The following is an 8,577-nucleotide window of genomic DNA, read 5'->3' as shown; positions in this document are numbered from 1 at the left end:
AATACAGAATTCTAACGTAATTCCTTTATTATTTACTAAATGTACTAAATGTAGAAGAGTGGAAAACAGCAAAACAGGCAAGATGCTGCAGCACTCCGGGCACTTCTCTCAGGTACTGCGCGCGTGCACAAATAAAGGGGCGAAATCAGAGGGAGGGTTTTGGGAGACGTTGCGATTCAAACTCCGGACACAAGCTTTAACACAGTAGAGAAGACTGATATTTCACTGGACATTCACAAACAGTCTGTCCATATGTGTGATCACACCACAAACCAAGCAACACCTGATCTCAGAACAACAATGACATGACAAGAAAGTGCAAAACAATCCATTTCTAAGTGATTGTATGCAATATCTGCAAAATTATGATACAACCCGTCATTTTAAAGAATATCTCAGTTTTTAATTGGTATTAAAACATACACTTTGATATATTTAATAATGTACTGGGTGCATTTGAAAAGTGACAAACTGCTGTTGGCCACAGAATTCTTCAAATGATACTCTGAACTGTGTCAGCTGCATTGTGACCTTGTTTTTGCTCATTATTTCTGTTGTCTCTTCTCTCCCTGTCCACCTCCTACTCCAGTTGTACAGTCTATGTAAGGAACTCTTGCAAGTAATTGCAACACTGCTCAAGTCCAAAGAAAAGCATCCTAAATATAGTTTTGTGTAGCATGGCACTGAGGTTTCACCAGGCAACAACAAAAACTACTTCAGTTTTGTGAGGCACAAGGGAGGAGAGGTGGACTCTTCTTGGATATGAGTAGCTTCATATCTCTACTCATCAAAATACCCCAAACTTTGGAGAAATGTCCCTGAGTTTGTGCAACCATTCACTGGTTCCTCTGGGACATGAGAGTTTGAAGTTTTCTGACATGTCAGGAGAGAGGTTCCCAGGCGATGTGATGTATAAATGACGAGCTGTGGCAGCAGCGGTCTGAGCTGTCTGCTCACATTATCTGTGGACTTCCTCCTCTCATGCAGTCAACGAGGAACAGGGAAGGTCGCGACTCAGTCATATTTCTGGATCTTGTGGGTCGACTGGAGGACTAGACCATGTGAGTGGATTCCTGCCGCAGATACTTCAGATGATGATGAACATCACAGCTATGTCTCTGTTTTTTCCGCTGATCCAGTCCAATCCAATTATACGCATAAAGAAACAAAAGATGACCATCGTTCACTCCTCATTATCCTGCTCTAAAGAAAACGGCTACAGTGCTAATGGTCACTCTCCAAGCACACCTGCAAGCAGGAAAGCATCAGATCACATTAATCTGAACAGTTGGCCTCTCCTCTGTGGGCCATCTGCTCACAGATGGTGGAGAGTTGTGTGTGATGTGTTTAACTTCTCTCAAGTTGACCCAAATTAACATTCGCTCATTGCACTGCTGACTCCGGGGATCAGCGAGGCGATCCTTGATGAATACAGTGATGTATGATGGTTGGAAGACGGTCTTAAAATAAAACGCAAGTCCTGCAATGGTTGTGCAACAATATTAACAGTTATTGTCAGGTGAATTAGAAAGGAATTTCTTTATTAAACCTTTAAAAATCCCTCTCTGGTGATTGATTTAACCCCTAAATACTCGTGTGATTTTTAGATTTTTTTTCATTAAAACTATCTCCTCCTGCCTGAAAATGGTTCGGACATAACGCTATAGAATGTGCAGATCTTTGAATCCTCTACCTCTGCTCCATCCTGGCTGCATGAGCACACCAGCTCACCTACAGCTCTGTTCTAATGCTGTTAAACTACTCAATGCTACACAGTTCTGCCAAATAATTCAACAATTGTTAGGTATGAAACCCTGAAAGTCTGAATCTGTGTTTGTCAGATAGTCATTGATACACTGTAGAACATCATAGTCTTTTCTGGTTTACTTAATGTAAATAGAGTTTTGCTCATTTCAGGTTAGCTGAGTTTATGTCTAATTGTGTAATTTTTGGGTTCTTTCAACTTGAGGCATTTTGACATAACATGAAAAGTTAAATGAATGAACCGCTAAGAATTAATTCAACTTGTTTAATTAAGTTTACAGAAAGCAAAACTAGCAAACAAGCAGACCTCTGAGGATACACTGTTAGAAAAAGAAAACCACTCAGACGCTCTTATTTTTGTAGTTTAAGAAAACAGACATGGTGGAAACTTGTTGTGTATTTTTAATTCATTATAAAGTTGATTATCCTTTCTTAAAATGATATAGGGATGAATAAAGTGATTCTATTCTATTCTAAAAAAAATCATGACAAAGATAAAAATGGAATGACTTTGATCTCGAAATGTAGACTTAACATTTATCTCAGTGTAACCAGGAGCAGCCCCACAGGTTGGGTTTGTACTGACTCTGGTCAACAATGGCTTCAACAACTCACACTACATGTTTTCGTTTCAGTTCGTTTAATACTCTCGTTTTATACTCTCCCGGCTCATGAGATTACTTTGAACTGATCCATCGACCAAAGCGCTGTTAGCTCACATCATTACGACAGCGGGGGAACTTGTGTTTACAAGCTGAATCAACTTACAGTGATATGTTGTTCACATTGCAGTTTTAGGATAGAAATCCAGAATAGAATTTAAAATCCTTCTTCTGACATATAAAGCTCTTAATAACCAATCTCCATCATATCTTAAAGATCTGATAGTACCATATTATCCTAGCAGAACTCTTCGCTCTCAAGCTGCAGGCTTACTTGTTGTTCCTAGAATTTCTAAAAGTAGAATGGGAGGCAGAGCCTTCAGTTATCAGGCGCCTCTCCTGTGGAACCTGCTCCCAGTTTGGGTTCGGGAGGCAGACACCCTCTCTATTTTTAAGACCAGGCTTAAAACGTTCCTTTTTGACAAATCTTATAGTTGGGGCTGACTGGGTGACCCACAGGGGTTCGGCTTGTGTCTTCATTTGCACAGCTGACTCCTTCTTGGACGTCCCTTCGTTCTGCCTCTAGTCATGCTGCTATAGGCCTAGGCTGCTGGGGGACTTTTCTTGACGCACTGAGCCCTTCTCTATCTACCTTTACATTTAATATGTATACCGTTATTGCAGTACATTCACTCTGTTTCCCCCTGTGCTATTTCTCCGAGTGTCCCTGGTCCCAGAGCTGGATGCTTCAGATCTGCGGTTGATGTTCCACCGGCTGGTCCAGTCTCCACCATGTCCACTGTGGGATGCTGCTGCTGACCTTCCTCCAGCCCTCTGCTTCCAACTCCCTTTTTCCACCAGTCAACTCTGCATTGCCTTCACTATACTGTTATGCTAACTTACATACTGTTTGAATTTTACTGCTAGCTATATATGGAGTATGTTTAATGTCAGAGCCGTACATCATAAGAGTAAACTATGAGTCAGTTTTCAATGTTAGCTTATACTTTGTCTGTGTCACATATCCTGTCATGCATGTATCCAAATGTGTGTTGTGTTTTCCGTGCTTTCCCACCCCTCCCTCTTCTCCCATCCCTCCCCCTTGCCCTCTTCTGTCCTTCTCAACCCGCCCGGCCAGCAGGCAGATGGGTCCCCCCTATATAGAGCCGGGTTCTGCTCGAGGTTTCTTCCCTGTTAAAAGGGTGTTTTTCCTTGCCACTGTCGCCTTTGGGCTTGCTCTGGGGGTCAGGCATTTGGGTTCTGTAAAGCGTCTTGAGACGAGTTGACTGTAATTGACGCTATATAAATAAAATTGAATTGAATTGAATTGAATTGAAATTCCCAAACATAGCATTGACTGCTTATTTTGCCCATGATGTGTCTTTTAGCATGCAAATAAAAATCCCCACATGAACATTTTACCAAGGTAAAGGGGGCTTGTAAAAATGCCCAAATGAAGCAGACATTTCAGGAGAGGCTGCAGAATGAATGCTTCCCTCCTGCTCTTTCTTCATTTGGAGGATTGTCAGCACAAATCAGCCCCCGCTACATACATCACCCACCAGCTCTTTCAAATCTCTGCAGACTAGCGTCCCTCTGTTTGGGTTTTGTCTCGTTCCAAGGCCACATAATAAAGCAAAAACAGCGGGGATTTCAACCAAAAAAATAAAAATGCTGCATTACAATTACAAGTTTCTTTCATCCGCAAGCAACAGTGCAGCCTCTACAGTACTGAGGAACTGACATTCAGAGAGAACATAGAGCAGACGTGGAGAATGAATGATACGACCATCTCTACTTCTGACCTTTAAGTGATGTATTGCCTCTGAGCAGTAAGTGATATCAATGGTTTTGTGACATTATGATGTGCTGGGCTCATATGATATGTCACCGTATTCTCCAGGCATTTAAGGAGCCCGAACACGTCCTTGCATCTCGGGTCACTGGAAAAACCAAGAGAAGGTGTTGAACCAGCAGCAACAAAAAGCAGCCTGCTGGCCTTCATTAAAGTCCTGTGGCTATTCCAGCCAGCAAATGGGTTGAATAAATGGACAGACTCACGCTGTCTCTGCAACAAACAGCTTATTATCCATAGATGCATTTTTCTGTGGCACAATGACACTCCATTTGACAAACTCGAGCACAGAGATTCAAAAGCTGTCGTTCCTGAAATGTGAAACTAATTTGGTTTGATGGTAGCATTAAAGTATCATGTGGTGAAATGAACATCACAGGCTCAGTGAGGTTCCCGGGTCGAAAATGTTAAATCAAAAGCCTGGAAATACTGCCCTCCTCTAAACATGTGCCTAATTAGAGAACTAATCAATCAGGGAGACGGAGCAGAATATGATCCACAGCTTGCTGCCAGTTTCCTCTAACTGTATTGTGTTGGATCCAATTTGTAGTTTCACTTGTTAGAGGGATGCGTTCAGTGGACAAACACGGAGCGGTTATTGCAGATGATCTATGTTATGTGCTATCACATGGTGTTAGACGTATTAATGTAAGAAAACAGCTCAAGTTATTAAATTTGCCCTCGTAGTTTTTATTGTATGTCTGCATTTATGAAATCCACAGTGAATCTGCTCCTGCTGGATCAAACATATTGGAGCAAACTGTGGCTGTTTGGAGACGAGATTTGCAAATGTACTGTCTACAAGCTGGAGAATGCAAATGGAGCGCAGCAGCTGTAAAGATCTTGCCTCAAGGAAAACAATAAAGTCCTGCTAGTACAAGAAGAATATCAGAGGAGGGATTAATTCTAAATTTAATAATCTCCGTTTAAGTGTACCTTGTGACTTTGCAATGAGGGGAATAGAAGCTCTAAAAGCTTGTACATAATTCTGTTGTAACACAAAGTCCCCAAAGACACATCTAAGCAAGTGTGGGATGATGTGGATTTATTGGTTGGGCAGTCTGGCACTTTGATCCTGACTGAAATTTCTCAACAGCTTTAAGTTGCCATGAAATTTTCCACTTACATTCATGACTTGCTGGCTTTGGTGTTCCCTTGACATCGGGTCAAACACTTCATCTTTCCAATGCTTTGGTGTCAGAACAAATAATAATCCAGCTTAGTGTTTAGTACTAATTAGCAAAAGTTTACATTCTTACTTGCTAAACCAAGAGGATTATCTCTACAGGGTAATCTATTATCAGTCAAAAGTCTGGAGACAGTTTCTTATTCAAATGTATGGCAAAATGTCTCCAAACTTTTGACTGGTAGTGTATATAAGTCAAGATCTAAATTCTGGAAAAGGGTTGAAAAGGTGCTTCCACAAGAAGCCCTCACAAGTCATTTGATCAACACAAACTTGGTACTTATGAAAAAAATTACTTTTATATTCAAATTTTCACATTGTTGTCTCTTTACCTGTTAAACACAACATAAATGTTAAATACAACATCAAGAAATTATTTTTTAAGGTGGTATAACTTCTGTTCGGTTCACTGCCTGATAAATTAACAAAGTTTGACATTTGGCTTTCCTATAACACATCTGACACTGTATGCTGCCTGTGTCCTAGCCCCATCACCGCGCATTAAGACATATACAAAATAGTCCCCAGAAAGTCCACTAGTGTGACGATTGTGATATGATTATTTCCAACTAATTTAGAACTGATAGGTTACTTTATGATCATTTATGTTTAAATTTCTGACATCTCAACAGTAGACTACAGGAGGGAGTGTCTTCCTTCAAAAATAATAATAGAAAAAAGATACAAAAAGCAAACAGCATTAGTTGTTTTTTGTTCAAGTAAATCGATAACCCTCCATAGGAATGCCATGTCAACAGTAAAAAATAGCATAGAGGCTTATTTAGTATTGTACAGATTTTAATGTTTTTTTTTTAAGATTTAAAATGACACTAAACTCAGACAAAAGACTTGAAATGAAAACCTGGTCAGGAAGGGAATTATGGAAATATTTACCTAAATATTACACCCAACTACTAGCATTAGAATTGCTCCAGTAGCATTTTATCATGCTGACATTAAATACCTAAGCCTAAATACAGCCTCGCAGAGCTTCTTGTTCGGTTCACATAGAGTTCATGTCGTACTTTTACTGCAATTTTCTATTAAATATCCTGTAGTTCTTATAATAGAAGTAAAAAAAAAAAAGATAATTGGGCTTAAACTGTTTTGCAGCACTTCAACATGATCAAGCTTGTGAGCTGTGCTGCTTTTAATGCATTAATTAATTTGGAAAAAGCAGAAAATTAGTTTTATAATTTGAGTATTTTATCAAATCTTTATTTAAAAAAAAGACTCTGCAAAACACAAGCTGTTCCCAATATCGGAACAAAATAGTGATCTGCACTTCATGTTCTGCTTCTGTATTGATAAGCAGCTCCATCAGGCAGGTGGGGAGTCCGACTGAGTCCCAGCTGCTCAGAGGAAACAGAAGGAAACGTCGAGTTTGGAGGCTTCTGATACAAGACCGGCTCAGACGAGTTCTTGATTTGCTCCAGCTTCATAGGGAATTCTCACTGGGGGAGACTCACTCTCCTCCTCTTCCCTCCCTCCCTCCTCACTCCCCTCTCCCTATCTGGTCCTCTGCTGTAGCCATTTTTTCGCTTCACTTTCCTTGATCTTGGCTATGAGTTGTTTCCCAGAGTTCTGCTGACTGTCGAAAGCGTGCTGGTTACTCCTGCACTGCAGCATCTGTTCTACACTCGGCTCTTGTCCGTCTGTCTTTTCCCTGCCTTTGTTTTTTTCTTTTTTATCGCCACCTGCTCCCTTTTTCATCAGTAAATCAGCTTCTTCTGCAGTATTTGTTCTGTTAGATAGTGTGCAGTGTAGCCATCAGCTCTTGGCATCAGACATCATGTTGAGGTTTGGCTTCTTATCATATTTTTTTACCTTCTAAAACATGAAACAAGACTTGGATTTTCAACAATCAGCTCCTCGGTTCCACTCAAATCGGAGCCAGTGTGAAGTGTTTATTTCGGGGCAATTACAACTTTTAGAGCTGCTCTTATTTTTTTTGTTTAGTCCTCCAACACTTTCCAGCAAAGTACAGCTTGAGGAGCAATAAGAGGGAATGAAAATCACTCGTAAATCACTCTGACAACTGCACTGGTGAACTGTGCATTAACATAAATCTCACATTACCTAAACAACATGTAACTCCAAGCTGTATCCTGTTTCCTTTTCTCTTATTGATGTCGTGACTAAGAATAGGCTGGAACACACTCTATGCAAACACGCACACACAAGAAAAGCAAAGAAAAAGATGTGCTTTTGGCTTTTAATTATATCATTCTGTTAGCTTGCGTCTTTATCTCCTGACAAAAAAATATATATACCTGTGCCAAAACATTGTCTGGTGTGCCAGCATGATGAATAATATGAAACCACTTCACTGGATATTTGCAGGATATGAATTTTCTGCACCCATAGATTGCTTTTTGTGTTTATGTGCACTGCTTTATTATGTGGAAGTCAGAGCCAGAAAGGTAAGCTGACGTTTCTTTGTGGGTACTTGCGCAGTCAACAACGCTGCCCACGCATTCATTACCCCTGTATCAGCTTCACTCTTTCCCTCTTCTCTCTCTATTCTACCAGGAACTGATAAGTGGATTAGTTTGTATTATGAAGCTCAAACTACACGATTGTTAAAGCCGCCCAAAAAGAAGGGACAGAGCCGAGCAGAGCAGTTTCTCTCTGAACTCTTCTCTCGTTACAACCCTCCACTATCATCAAGGTTAATTAAAAAATTTCACCACGGCTTCAATTTTCAAGCCACCTCCAGGAAAAATTCTGCAAAATGTTCTGTCTTTTTTTCCATCTCCAGCACCTTCACTTGGGTTTGTCTGTCTGCTCTTCCACAAGGGTCCTTTGGCCATCATTAGAACTTAATGAACTCAGCTTAATAATCAAGGGAATTAGTGGAGTTCTGCTGTGGTTTTGCCGTATCCTTAAGGCTTTTTGTTTGTGTGGCTGAAACGAGAGTCGACTTGTGTGTCAAATGCGTTGTGTTCTCTTTGTGTTCTCTGTGTTCCACTCCTGGTATCATGGGGACATAATGGGTTGTTCCACATCTTTCCCTAATTAGTTTTAGAGTGTGTTCATTAGACTTAGCAGATTTAGTTAACTTATGGGGATCTCACAATGGCCCGATTCCCCCAAGTACACCGATGTCTGGGTGATAAATCATCTCTGTCTGCCTGCTGTAATTAGGCCAACTTTTGAAGTGTCATATT

The sequence above is a fragment of the Acanthochromis polyacanthus genome, chromosome 1 (genome assembly GCF_021347895.1).
Source record: "Acanthochromis polyacanthus isolate Apoly-LR-REF ecotype Palm Island chromosome 1, KAUST_Apoly_ChrSc, whole genome shotgun sequence".
Taxonomy (NCBI): domain Eukaryota; kingdom Metazoa; phylum Chordata; class Actinopteri; family Pomacentridae; genus Acanthochromis; species Acanthochromis polyacanthus.
The sequence above is the reverse complement of the archived record's forward strand: the minus strand, read 5'-3'. Positions refer to the sequence as shown.